This window comes from Lithobates pipiens, unplaced genomic scaffold (assembly GCF_037356315.1).
Source record: "Lithobates pipiens isolate NorthernLeopardFrog02 unplaced genomic scaffold, aLitPip1_a1.2 Scaffold_3, whole genome shotgun sequence".
In the NCBI taxonomy this organism is placed as follows: Eukaryota; Metazoa; Chordata; class Amphibia; order Anura; family Ranidae; genus Lithobates; species Lithobates pipiens.
The window spans coordinates 39207151-39220852 of NW_027507790.1; positions in this window are offsets into that span (position 1 = coordinate 39207151).

Consider the following 13702-nt stretch of genomic DNA (forward strand, 5'->3'; position numbering starts at 1 on the left):
GGTTGGTAGTGCCCAAGCTTCAGAGAGTGTGGTACGGGAAGAAACTTTTGGGACAAAACCATGCACTGTCCATAGTTCTACCCTGTCCGGAAAAAAGTTATGTGCTCTTTTTCTGCCCTCAACGCTCTGAAGCTCTTCTTCCTGAAGTAATAGCCACCAAGAAAACCGGTTTCAGGGTTAGGTTCCAAAGTGAGGCAGAATCCAATGGGATGAACGGTTGAGACTTTCTAGAACCAGAGGTAGATCCCCGGCTGGAAAGGAACGTTTTCGCGGTGGGCGAATCTTCTTGACTGCCTTAAGGAACTGTACGATGAGTGCATCTTCTGCCCATATTTTCTGGATACTCGCTGAAATAGCTGCCACTTGGACTTTTGGGGAGCTTAGGCTGAGTCCCAAGTCCAAGCCCGATTGTAAGAATTCTAAGATTACTGAGGTGGACAGCACAGCTGGGTTCAACTGTCTGTCTTCCGCAAACTGTTTGAACTTATCCCATATCTTTGAGTAAATGTAATTAGTAGAGGGCATCCTTGCCTTTAATAGGGTTGAAATTACGCCCGCTGAACATCCTAGGGATTCCAGGCATGTAAGTTCAGCTTGTGTGGGGCTGGATGAAAAAAAACTTTCCCTGTGAAAGCAGTTGCAGGAATATTGGGATCTTGACCGGAGGACGTACACTGAGGCTCATTGTCCAAGAGAACCATGGCCTCTTCGGCCAATAGGGAAGAACTGTCACAACCCTGACCGGCTCCCTCGATAATCTAAGCAGAAATTTTGCAACCAATGGTCTGGGAGGAAATGCATATGCCGTCTTGCAGTGCCACGGGCACGATAAGGCATCTATCGCCTCTGCTCCAGGGTGAGGTAGGCGGGACAGGAACCTTGGCAACTTTGCGTTTGTCGGGGAGGCGAATAGGTCTATTTCCGGAGGTTTCTGTAACTTAGCAATCCACCTGAACACCGCCAGATGGAGTGACCATTCGTTGCTGTCTGGGAAACAGCGAGATAGGAGATCTGCCTGTTGATTCAAACGGCCCCGGGAGATAGATTGCTTTCAAATCCACCAGATTTCTCTCTGCCCACAACATAATAGGCTCTACCTCTCTCAACAGCATGAGGCGGTGAGTTCCCCCTTGACGTTGTATATATGCTACCACTGCTTTATTGTCCAGACGGACCAGCACCTGTTTCTGACGTACATGTTCCTCCAAATTTATCAGTGCCAAATATACCACTCGCAGCTCCAGGATATTATTCCCTCCGTGGGGATATCCCATCTCCCTTGTACCTCCAGGTGACCACAGTGTGCCCACCACCCCTTAGTGCTCGCATCGGTGGTAAGGATGGTCCAAGAGGGCCCTGTAGCAGGCGAGGCCTCGAGATGTTGTCTTCTTTTGTCCACCATAGCAGACCCCTCTTCATGGATGTCAATATCGCTATCTTTTGAAACAGTGAGTTCCTCTTCCATTGTGTCAAAAAGCCCCATTGAAAAGTCCTCAGATGCCAATGGGACCAGGGCACCATCGGTATACAGGCTGACATGGTCCCTATCAGACTTAGGCAATTTGACACAGACAGATGAGATAGTGTTCTTACGTGGCCCATTTTCTGAGCGGTCGCTGTCATTTTCTGGGGGGGGGAGGCGCACTGTGCCTGCCTTGTTGTCAAAGAGGGCACCTAGATAAACCATTGCTTGCGTCGGGATCAGGACCCTCTTTCCTGTGTTTATTAGCCACCCGAACTCTTTCAGCATGGACAGAAGAATTTGCCTATGCTCTACCAATTGGTCTGAACTGTATGCTAGCGATAGGATGTCATCCAGACAATGGAAAACTCGAAGTCCCTTCTCTCTGAGGAGTGCTAGAACTGCAATCAACACCTTTGAGAATATTCTTGGCGATGTGCACAGACCAAAAAGGAAGGCACTGAAATTGAACGTGAGTTGATCTTACTGCCACCCTCAAAAACCTTTGGAAGGCAGGCAGCATGGGCACATGGAAATACGCATCTTGCAAATCCACCGAGATCATCCAGTCTCCTGGTTGAACTGCCTGTATGATCGTCTGTAATGATTCCATCTTGAAGGATTCCAACTGAATAAATCGATTTAACCTTTTCAGAACCACTACCGGCCTCCACTCTCCACTCCTTTTGGGGGTAAGAAAGAGAGGAGAGGAGAACCCTGTGAATCTTTCGGAGGGAGGGACAGGTATCACTGCTTGTTGCACCAGCAGGAGTTGAAGGTAACTTTGCAGAGCTTCTGCCTTTTGAGGTTAGGTTGGGATCTTTGTTTGAATGAATGAGTCTTGTGGGGGCTGTTCTTGGAACGTCCATAAATGTCCTAACCTGACCGTAGATACCACCCACAGGTCCCTGCATCTGTGCAGCCAGGCTTCTGCGAACTCCTTCAAACTGGCACCTACTGGTGGGGATGACCTCTTGTCAAAAGGACTTCGCACCCTCCTGGGTGCTGGGGAGACTTCTTTGCTTATTTGTTTTCAAGAAAGTAGCCTGAGTGCTTCTCCAAGTCCTTTTGGAGTCCCTACTTTGCCGGAAGTTGCTGGAATTTCTAATTCTAGACCACTGATATTTAGATGACAGCACTCAAGAACGCCTAACCCTTCTATCCTGGGGGAGCAACTCCTGATTTTCCCCCAGTCACTCTCGAGATTGCCTTTTCCAGCCTCTTTCCAAAGAGGGCCTTCCCATCAAACGGGATTTTGCACCAATTTTGTTTGGATGCCGCATCCGCTGCCCACGGCTTTAGCCACAATGCTCTTTTGGCCATCTCAGCATGGAACATTGCCCTGGCTGAATATCTCATGGTGTCTATTGCAACATCTGCTGATATTTTAAGCTCATCCAAAGCTTTAATAATCTTTGGGGACATCTTCTCAAATAGCCTCCTTGATATTCTCCGTCCACACTTTGACCACATTGGAGACTGAAGCCAGGGCCACCGATGCTCTGCAGGCTCCGCCAGCCAACTGGTAGGCCTTCTTCAGGTCAGCATCTATTAGTCTATCCAATGGGTCCCTAAAGGAAGCCGAATCTTCCATAGGAAGGGTAATATTCTTTGCTAGCCGCACTACCGCCACGTCAACTACCAGAGGAGTGTCAAGGAAAGCGGCATCCGAATCCGCCAGAGGATATAACTTCTGAAGTCTATTCAAGGAAAAACGTTTGTCCGCTTTTTCCCATTCACCCTCCACTAGATCTTTCAATTCCTCCAGGAAGGGGAAACAAATTTTTTTTTTTTGGAGGCTCTACTGCTTCTTCCCAACCAATGGCTTATTTAACCGCCAATACAACTGGTTGCGCTAGCAAAAAAAAGGAATCCACACGGATCCGATTCATCTATGGAGTCCTCTGAGTCACTTTTGTCTCCTGCTCGGGTAGGTGGACTCGATATAGTGCCTGCAGGGGCTGCAAAAGACGGGCCAGGAACGGATAACTCTCGCCAGAGGAATCCTGCCGACCCTGCTTAGCATGCGAGACCAGACGAGATCAAGTGCACCCACGGTGAGGTGGCCGCAGGCCGGAGAGGGGTTCACCTGCATTAGTTCAGTTAAGGAGTCTTTGACTACTCTTTTAATAAGGTCTGTGACCTGCTCAACTTCGGTCCCCTGAATCACATAACCCTGCAAGCAATTTTGGCAGATATGTTTATCTGGTAAAGGCGTCGCTCCACATGCCCTACACTCTTTGATCTCTCGTCTGGATGGGCTGCTTGACTGCTGCCTTTTGGAGGATGACCTTTAGACTGATGATGAGAGCTAGACGAACAGCTGTGTCTTGAGCTAGGACTGGAGCGTCCACTTTGGTGGCCAGAAGTCTGGTTAGACGTGTTCTGGTGTATAGGGCTAAAACAAGAGTAACAGCCCAAGGCACTCTTTTAGTCTAATTCCTTTCTTCTTCTTTTTTTTTATAAAGTATGTATGTGCCCTTTCCTAAGAAAGCGAGGGTCTTGGTCAAACGGCGGCTGGCTCATAATTGTGAAGGCAAGTAAGGGCAGAAAAGGCGACTGAAATAGAAGCTAAAAGAATGGACAGGAAAGAATAAAAAGGCTCCTAAAAAAAATGTCATTATCTAATTCTATGAATTTTTTTATTTGTTTTGTTTATATATATATATATATATATATATATATATATATATATATATATTTTTTTTTTTTTTTTTTTACAGATGAGATACATATATACATATACACATGCACACATCTATACACATACATATATATACATACACAAATGAAATGGTAGAGTTGCAGAAGCACTCCCAGGCAGGACAATTTTATCAGAACCTGCTACCTTTAGCTTGTTTGAGCTTAAATGGAGAGGGGGGAGGGGAAAAGGTAAGCAAAGGAAAATAGACTCAGAAAGAGCCCCTACCTGCCTTCAAAGACCAGCATAGCCTGTCTGCAGAACTGAAGCCCCTGTTAGGAAGCTGTTGCTGCTGCCCCAAAAGACCCTCAGAAGGGGCTCCCCTCTTTTCAGTGCTGTTAGCAACCCAAGACAGGGGACTGCGTCTGGGAGAGGCCGGAACCCTGACAGAAGCTGCGCCAGGCAGAGGTAAGAACACATACAAAACTATCCATCAGGTATGAGGAGCAAAAAGGAGAAGATTTACTAAAACTGGTGCACACAGAATTTGGTGCAACTATGCATAGTAACCAATCAGCTTCTAACTTCAGCTTGTTCAATTAAGCTTTTTCAATAAAACCCAGAAGGTGAGTGGTTACTATGCACTGCTACACCACATTCTGTGTGCACCAGTTTTAGTAAATCAACCCCAATGTATACATCAAAAATAAATTCTAAAAATAAGTAACAAAAGCATACTTGCCAACTGTCCTGAATTTCCCGGGACATTCCTGGGATTAAGACCGTTTTCCCGATTATATAGTTTCCTGGGAAATGTCCCGGGAAAATTGGGTTCTCCTGACTTTCGCCGCCGGCCACAGAGGTCCAAGGCCGGCCACCATTTTCAAGAAGACTATATTAGTAGAAGTAGGCTGGCTGTATGGCTACAATATAAATTGAGCTACGGCGCTGCCCCGCCCCCCACCCTGCTGCCACTCTCTGTGACCTGTTATGGAAAGAGGATGGGCGGCGCTGCAGCTCAATTTCTTTTGTAACCACGTGGCTCCAGTTGACCAACTTTAGGGCCCAGTATCTCGGGGCCACTTGGTGCTAGGGACCCCAAATTTGGTGTGCAAACCCAGGGGAACTAGCTCTACATCATATCCATATGGGTGCGATTCTGCCCATGATTCGCAATATCGCGGAATGCCCGTGCAATCCCGGTGTGTTGCCCGTTGATTTTAACAGCTCACCAAAACGCGACGTGATTTTTCCGTGATTCGCCAGGCGATAATCGCGGTAAAACCACGCAAACGTAATCGCAGGTCGCCCAAATGAAATAAAGAAGCTTCTTTTGGCAACAGGTGTCTCGCGATTCTATTTACACGTTTTTTCCCGCAATTGTCGTCCCCATACGTGAAGATGTAAACGGAGCCTAAGGGGTTGATTTACTAAAGGCAAATAGACTGTGCACTGCAGTTGCTCCAGAGCTTAGTAAACAAGCAGAAGCTCTGCTGACTTCCATCATCCAATCATGTGCAAGAAAAAATGCATTTTTTTAAAAAATTTCCTTGCATGTGATTGGGTATTCTTTGCAAAGTGAAGATTTACCTAATTTACTAAGCTCTGGAACAATTGCACTCGCAGAGTGTAACTGCACTTTGCTAAGTGTACAGTCTTTTTGTCGTTTGTAAATCAACTCCTAAGACTTTACAAAATCCCACAAATACAAAAAAAAAGAATTTGAAAAAAATACTTTATCTCTACAGTGGTGTGTGACCTGCTCTGACAGTGTGCGTGCCTTGCTTTGTAGTTTCTGGGACTGTGGGTACCCTATGTGCTTTGTGTGCCTTCTCAGACTGTGCTTTCTCTACAAGCTGTGTCTGTTCTCAGACTGTTTTGCCCTATGGCTGTACACTATGTGCTCTGGCTGCAGGTGCTGCATGTGTAGTGACTGAACAATTACAGCTAACAGGAGGATGCTGCCATAACCACTTGTCCTCCAGAAGATTTACCCCCCTTCATAACCAGGCCATTTTTTGCCATACAACACTGCGCTACTTCAATGGAAAATTGCATGGTCATGCAACACTGTACACAAATGAAATGTATCCCCAGGCATGGGATACTACAGGCTGCCTGCAGAAAACTACAGGAGGGGTGTGCTATTATTTTTTTTTCCTCACAAATAGAGCTTTCTTTTGGTAGTATCTAATAACCTCTGGGTTTTTTTTTTTTTTTGCACTATAAATTAAAAAAGACAGAAGATTTTGAAAAAATAATAATATTTTTTTTTTACTTTCTGCTATAAAACATATCCAATAAAAAAAATCTAATTTATTCAGAAATTTAGGCCAATATGTATTCTGATACATATTTTTGGTAAAAAAAAAATCACAATAAGTGTATATTGATTTGTTTGCGCAAAAGTTATAGCATCTACAAACTATGGTATATAAAGTATATTGATTTTTTTTTTTTTAGGTAAACTGGACTGCTATAGTTTGGCGTACAAGCTGACACTAACTGACACCGACACTTTGTGGGAACCAGTGACACTAATACAGTGATCAGTGCTAAAAATATCCAGAATCACTGTACTAATGAAACTGGCTGGGAAGGGGTTAAACATCTAGAGTGATCAAATGTGTGGCTAACCAGTGTTTATGTGTGTACTGTGAGTAGTGTTGCTAACCTAACAGATTGAGATTTACTGACACGTTAGCCACAATTTACTGGCACATCAAGTTTTCACTGGCATTTCTAAAAGTTCCAAAATTACAGTTTTAAGAGAAAATTTCAGTATTTAGGCTAAAAACAAGTACAATGTGCAATTAGCAATGTGATTAAGGGCCCAGACAGTTCACAACACATGCAGTCCAGTGCGTTTTTTTTTCTGCATCAAAAGACATGGAAAGTAGGTTATATGGTTTTTAATGGTATAGTTCACACCAGTGAAAACAGGTGTATAGGGGCGGGCAACCTTCCTACATAAGCCATGACTAAGGACTAACATCCGAACGCTGGAAAATGCATAAAAAATGCACCGGAATGGACCTAAACGCACCAAAAATGCACTGGAACACACATGTCCTTATTAAGGTTAAGAAAAAAGAGAAGGGAAAAATGCACTTGACTGCATTAAAAACGCACCAAAAACACACCAAAAATGTGCACGCAGAAAAGCATCTGGAACACATCCGAACTGCATTTCTATGGTGGGAACTAGCCCATAAGGTAGATATTAAGGCAAAAAAACATATTTCTTATTTTATTTTCAATATAGTAAGTAAGTAGCTCAGGGACAGTACTCAAGAGGGTAAGAAATTAGAAGGGGGGCGCACACACACACATGAAACTGATTCTCACAGTGACACTGATAGCAAGCTCTGCCCGCTTTGCTCGGCTTCCCTGCATGATGACATCACACATCATGCGCAGTCCTGAGCCGGGTGTCACAAGCATATTTTTAACTGGCAACCTGTCACTGGCATTTACTGGCAGGAGAAAAGTGCCCCGTTTTTTTACTGGCTGCCAGTAAAAATACTGTTGGTTGGCAACACTGACTGCTACAGTATGTGGTCGGGAAGTGTATATTCAGGGGTTTAGGAACTTATTGACAAGAACAGTAGAAATTCAGAGTCGAGCAGGAACAGAACTGTGAGGACAAAGAAGACACACAGGTGAGCAGGTACAGCTTATAGATCGGTCTCATTCGCCTTCCCTTTGGTAATCAACTGCAACCTGAAAAAAATGCTCTTACCATTTCACAATTGACATCGTTACTGTATACAGATAACCCTTGGGGTACTTGCCTATCCCAAAGTGGAACTTTAACTAAAAGAAAAAAAAAAGTAGGAACAGGCAGGATTTTTAATGCAGAAGACACTTGCACATGCGCAGCTCAGTGTAAGAATTTCGTCAATGCCGGTGTTCTGTCCAGAAATGTCCACCTATCGAATAGCTAGCTAGCGTTTGCGCAGTACGGAGAACAAGGAGATTCCGAAAATCTCCAAAGATGAATGGCGCCTGCGCCGTGAGTCGAGGTGCAAGTCCCACCATCCAAGTGGACGGCCCCTCGCGGGCTCGCTTCGCTCGCCACGCTTCGTTCGACTCTTTTTATTCTAACTTCATGTCTACTTGGATGGTGCGGCTTGAACCTGGACTCACGGCACAGTCGCCGTTCATTTTCGGATATTTTCGGAATCTGGTTGTGATGTGTACTGCTCATGCGCAGTACACAGCGGACACTATCCGACAGGGGACACTATTTGACATGACACCGGGATGACTGAACTCCCGAGAATGCAAAAAGGTAACATCATCTTGGCCCAGCTAATAGAAACAGCTGGGGATCAATAAATGGAAGCCACCAGGCTGAAGATGTCAGCGGCTGGCATGGAACTCTGGGACATTTTAGCACTAGAGAACAGTATATAGCTCCGCTTTAGGTTTAAGGGGATTAACCTGACCATGGGGGTTATTTACGAAAACCAAATCCACTTTGCACTGAAAGTGCACTTGGAAGTGCAGTCGCTGTAAATCTAAGGGGTAGATCTGAAATGAAGGGAAGCTCTGCTGATTTTATCATCCAATCATGTGCAAGCTAAAATGCTGTTTTTTTATTTTCCTTGCATGTCCCCCTCGGATCTACGGCGACTTAACGTCCAAGTGCACTTTCAGTGCAAAGTGGATTTGTCTTTAGTAAATAACCCCCAATGTTTTATTTTATCACATCATATGTAAGTATACTTATATAGTCTTATTTTGGTTTATGAGTAGGAGGATTTTTTTCTGTGCATACAGTGTATACATTTTTCCTCAATGCTGTAATGTTAAAGCGGAGAGAAATTGAAAGTCAGCAGCTACAAATACTGCAGCTGCCAACTTTTAATAATCTAACACTTACCTGTCCCCATTTGTCTCCCCCTCCTCTCTGCAGCACCGGCATTGTCACTGGGGGCGCCTGGCTGTGGCTTCACAGTCAGGCACGCACTGCGCATGCGCAAGCCGCACTGCGCGCTGTGACTGGCCGGGCAATCATCTGGTACCAGTGACATTTCCCAGATGATTGCAGAGAGGGAGAGGTGAACTGACTTCCGAGCCGCGGAGCCCAGGGAGAAAGTTGGAGATGGAACCCTCTAAAAAGAGGGTTTCTGCTCCCCCCCCCCCCAAAAAAATGACACGACAAATGTGGCATTTCAGGGGGTCACCTTCACTTAAAGCGGAGGTTACATTTTTGGTTTAAACTGATTGTAAAGATGTAAGGAATTAATATAAAAATACAGCACTATACACATAAACAAACAATAGCAGCCAGCACTACAATCTTAACAAAAATTGTGTGAATGAATAAAGTGAAAACAGTGCAGCGCTAAGAATCAAATGTTGAGTATTGACATATCAACATACTGTGATATACAAAATAAATTGTGATAACAAAAAACTCTTAACACCATCATCTGATTGATAGTGTCTCTAAAAGCTGCACTGTGCAAATTGTAAATCAACATTGGTAGTATAGTCCCAATGGTGATTAAAACATTACTCCATTAGTATATATTGATGGGAAGGAATCCTGGAATGTAGGACTAAAGGAGTTACCTCTGTGTGTGCATCCACCACCCAGGGAATAAATATGCTTATCAGAAGGTAGCATCAATCAGGCATGTGAGATCAAAGCTCTGGATAGCGAGTGGGGCAATTCCTCCTCCTCAGCTGAGCCACCTCAGGCAACCTCGACCCGACATGTGAGAATATGGATCAGGATGGCAATGCCCCAGATGGTAAAAAAAACCTCCTTCCACCACAGAACTGTTTGGTAGGTTTATGGTTAACAGCATCCATAAAAAACAACAGAAAGCCTCCATATAGTTTACGGCTTTATTTGGAGTAAAAAGGCTTTACATAGATTCCAAGATGTATTCAAGTAAAAAAATCTCCTCTGATCACAAAAGAATAAAATTCAAAAAGGCGCAATGGCATGGAAAGGACTCATCAAAACCGATACGTTTCGTCTACAAAGACTTCAACTGGAGTATATGTCAATACTCAACATTTGATTCTTAACGTTGCACTGTTTTTACTTGATTGTAAAGATGTAGTACATATCTATAACTACATGTAGTCATAATTTGTGTTATTAAAATTGATGTGCTTTCCAACAAGAGATTAGTATTATTTATGTATTATTCATTATTTATTGTATCAGATAAATATACCTAGAACTGTGTATGTAGTAAGAATATATGTTATAATTTGTGTTATATTTATTGTTTCAGATAATTAGAACTATACACGGTGTGTAGTAAGAATAGGTTTTCCAGTATGTAGTAACAATAGGTGTGTTATTAAAATTGAGTTTTATGTTTTGCAATAAAAGATTATAATTATATGTATTGTTTCAGACAAATATACAGGCTATATAAGTGAAGTTTTGAGCAAGCGCCTAAATCCATGAAACGCATTAATCTTCTAAGGGTGTATTAAACATACCTAAACTCAACAAAAACCTGATAGTATTGCAATGCTGCTCAATACAGTAGACACCCTAGGACAAAAATGGTGTTAATGGCAGGACTACCAGGTTAAAATAAAGGAAATAAAAAGTGAAGAAACATGCATAATCAATCAAAATATACAAAAACATATGTGTGGACCCATATAATGTGAAAGCCACCACAAAGTGTCTAAATACAGGTGCATCTCATAAAATTAGAATATCATCAAAAGGTTATTTATTTCAGTGATTCAATTCAAGACGCAAAACTCATTTATTTTATATAGATGCCTTACACACAAAGTGATATATTTCAAGCATGTCTTTCTTTTCGTTTTGATGATAATGGCTTACAGCTAGTGAAAACACAAAATTCAGTATCTCAGAAAATTAGAATATTACATAAGGCCAATAAAGGATTTTTAATACAAATGGCTGTGCTGACTTTGGACTTTATAAAACACAGTGGACCAACACCAGCAGATGAGATGGCTCCCCAAATCATCACTGACTGTGGAAAATTTGCATTTAATTTGGAAATCAAGGTCTCCGAGTCTAGAGGAAGAGTAAAGGAGCACAGAATCCAAGTTGCATGAGGTCCAGTGTGAAGTTTCCACAGTCAGTGATGATTTGTGGAGCCATTTAATCTGCTGGTGTGGGTCCACTATGTTTTATCAAGTCCAAAGTCAGCCCAGCCCTCCACCAGGAAATTCTAGAGCACTTCATGCTTCCCTCTGCTGACCAGCTTTATGGAGATGCTGATTTCATTTTCCAGCAAGACTTGGCACCTGCCCACACTGCCAAAAGTATCAATACCTGGTTTGATGATCATGGTATCTGTGTGCTTGATTGGCCAGCAAACTTGCATGACCTAAACCTCATTGGGAATCTGCTGGGTATTATTAAGAGGAAGATGAGAGACACCAGACCAAACAATGCAGATAAGCTGAAAGCCACTATCGAAACAACCTGGGCTTCCATAACACCTCAGCAGTGCCACAGGCTTATCGCCTCCATGCTACGCCACATTGATGCAGTAATTCATGCAAAAGGAGTCCCGACCAAGTATTGAGTGCATACTATACTGTACATGGACATACTTCTCAGTAAGCCAACATTTCTGTATTAAAAATCCATTTTTTTAATTAGTCTTATGTAATATTGATACTGAATTTTGGGTTTTCACCAGCTGTAAGCCATAATCATCAAAATTAAAATAAATAAATATGTAATTAATCTATATAATATATGAGTTTCACTTTTTGAATTGAATTACTGAAAAAAATTAACGCTTGATGATATTCTAATTTTCTGAGATGCACCTGTATATACTTCACATATGAAAAAGTTCATAAAAGTAACATAATGCTCCAATTTTCGAACACCAAAAAAGTGTTCAAGACTCCAAAAACACTGCTTCTCTCTGTGCTCACAGACTGCTTATGGGTTTAAAATAGTCACCAAGCTATATTATATAGCACTCAAAGGGTTAATGGCTCCAATGAGCTGTATGCATCCAAACCAAAAATCTCTCGCTATCACAGTCCCACATAGGATCTCAAAATTCCACTACATAGTTACCATGGAAGAAAAAAAATCTCCATAGGGCAATACCGCCTAATAATAATCAATTTGTTATGAAAACAAAGTGCACACTTACAAAGGCAAGTAATGAAACAATTTTTGAAAATACTCCTGTATAGTAAACACCATCGGATCTGTGACCAGAAGGTGTGCTTGGTGTGGACACATCTGTAGGCCCCGTTCAACGCGTTTTGCTGTAGACAGTATCACCAAGGGAAGGCATTACAGATATCATAAAACACTTTCAAAGGTATATTTAACAGACCAAAAGAGAGCGAATAAGAGAAATTTGTTATTTGCGTCTACATACAGTTTAAATGTAGTTGAATACTGTATTGGTCTAAAAAAATACTTTATATATTGAATACTAAGGTTTTTTAACTGGTTCCCGCTTACGCAATAGCCAAAAGACAGCTACAGCGCAGGCAGTGAGTTCTGGAAGGATGTCTAAAGACGTCCTCCCATGTGCATGAATTCCAACCACCTCCTGGGGTATGCATCGGGCGCTCTCTATTACCACGGTGTCCTTTGGACACAAGTGATCACAGACTGCGGTAAAGGGACAATCACCATGTGATCATCTGTATCCAATCAGATGGTCACATGTAAACAAACTTGCCGGTTATCGGCATTACATTCCTCACACGCTGTTTCTGTACATTGTTTACACTGATAATCAGTGCCCTGATTATCAGTGTAGCGCCATAAGGCCTGCCTATCAGTGCCCATCAGTGCTGCTGATCAGTATCACCTCATCAGTGCAACTTATCAGTGCCGCCTTGTCAGTGGAAATCACTGCAGCCTCACCAGTGCCCATCAGTGCAGCCACATCAGTGCCCATAATTGCAGCCTCACTGGTGCCCACCAGTGCAGCCTCATTAGTGCATATCAGTGCAGTCTCATCAGTGCTCATCAGTGCAGCCTCATTAGCGCCAAATAGTGAAGAAACAAAATTAATTATTTGCTAAATTTTATAACATAAACATTTTTTTTTTTCGTTTTCAGTGTTTTTTGCATCATATATGACTTTGTCATTTTTTATTTGCCTTTAGTTCCACCAAGAGGGAGTGTACTAGTGCACTGCAATCTGGTGAGTGCATACTTGAACTGGGCTGCAAAAAAATAAAGCACCAGAATCGAATAACACAGGCATAGTTGCCAATCATCACCGGAAGTTTTTAGTAACTTTAGACTATTACACTGCAACATTGATCTATTGTTGTATGGACTAAGTATTGGACGATAATATTTGTAGGCTGCCTGCATGCATCTCAGGATGAATGCAGGAGCAAAAACAAAGGCAACCCACAAGCACATGCAGGAAGGTTGTCGTGCCTGCCTGAACAAAATGCTGTGCCTCCAAGGTCACTTTACCGTCGTTTTAGCAGTGATTTTCAGCCGCCAGTGGGGCACTTTTAAACCCGTTAGCGGCCGCAGAAAGGGTTAAAACCACCCGTGTTGCGGCACTTCGGAAGCGCTGCCCTTGCATTCCATTGGGCAGGGGCAGTTTAGGAGTGGTGTATACAACGCTCCCAAA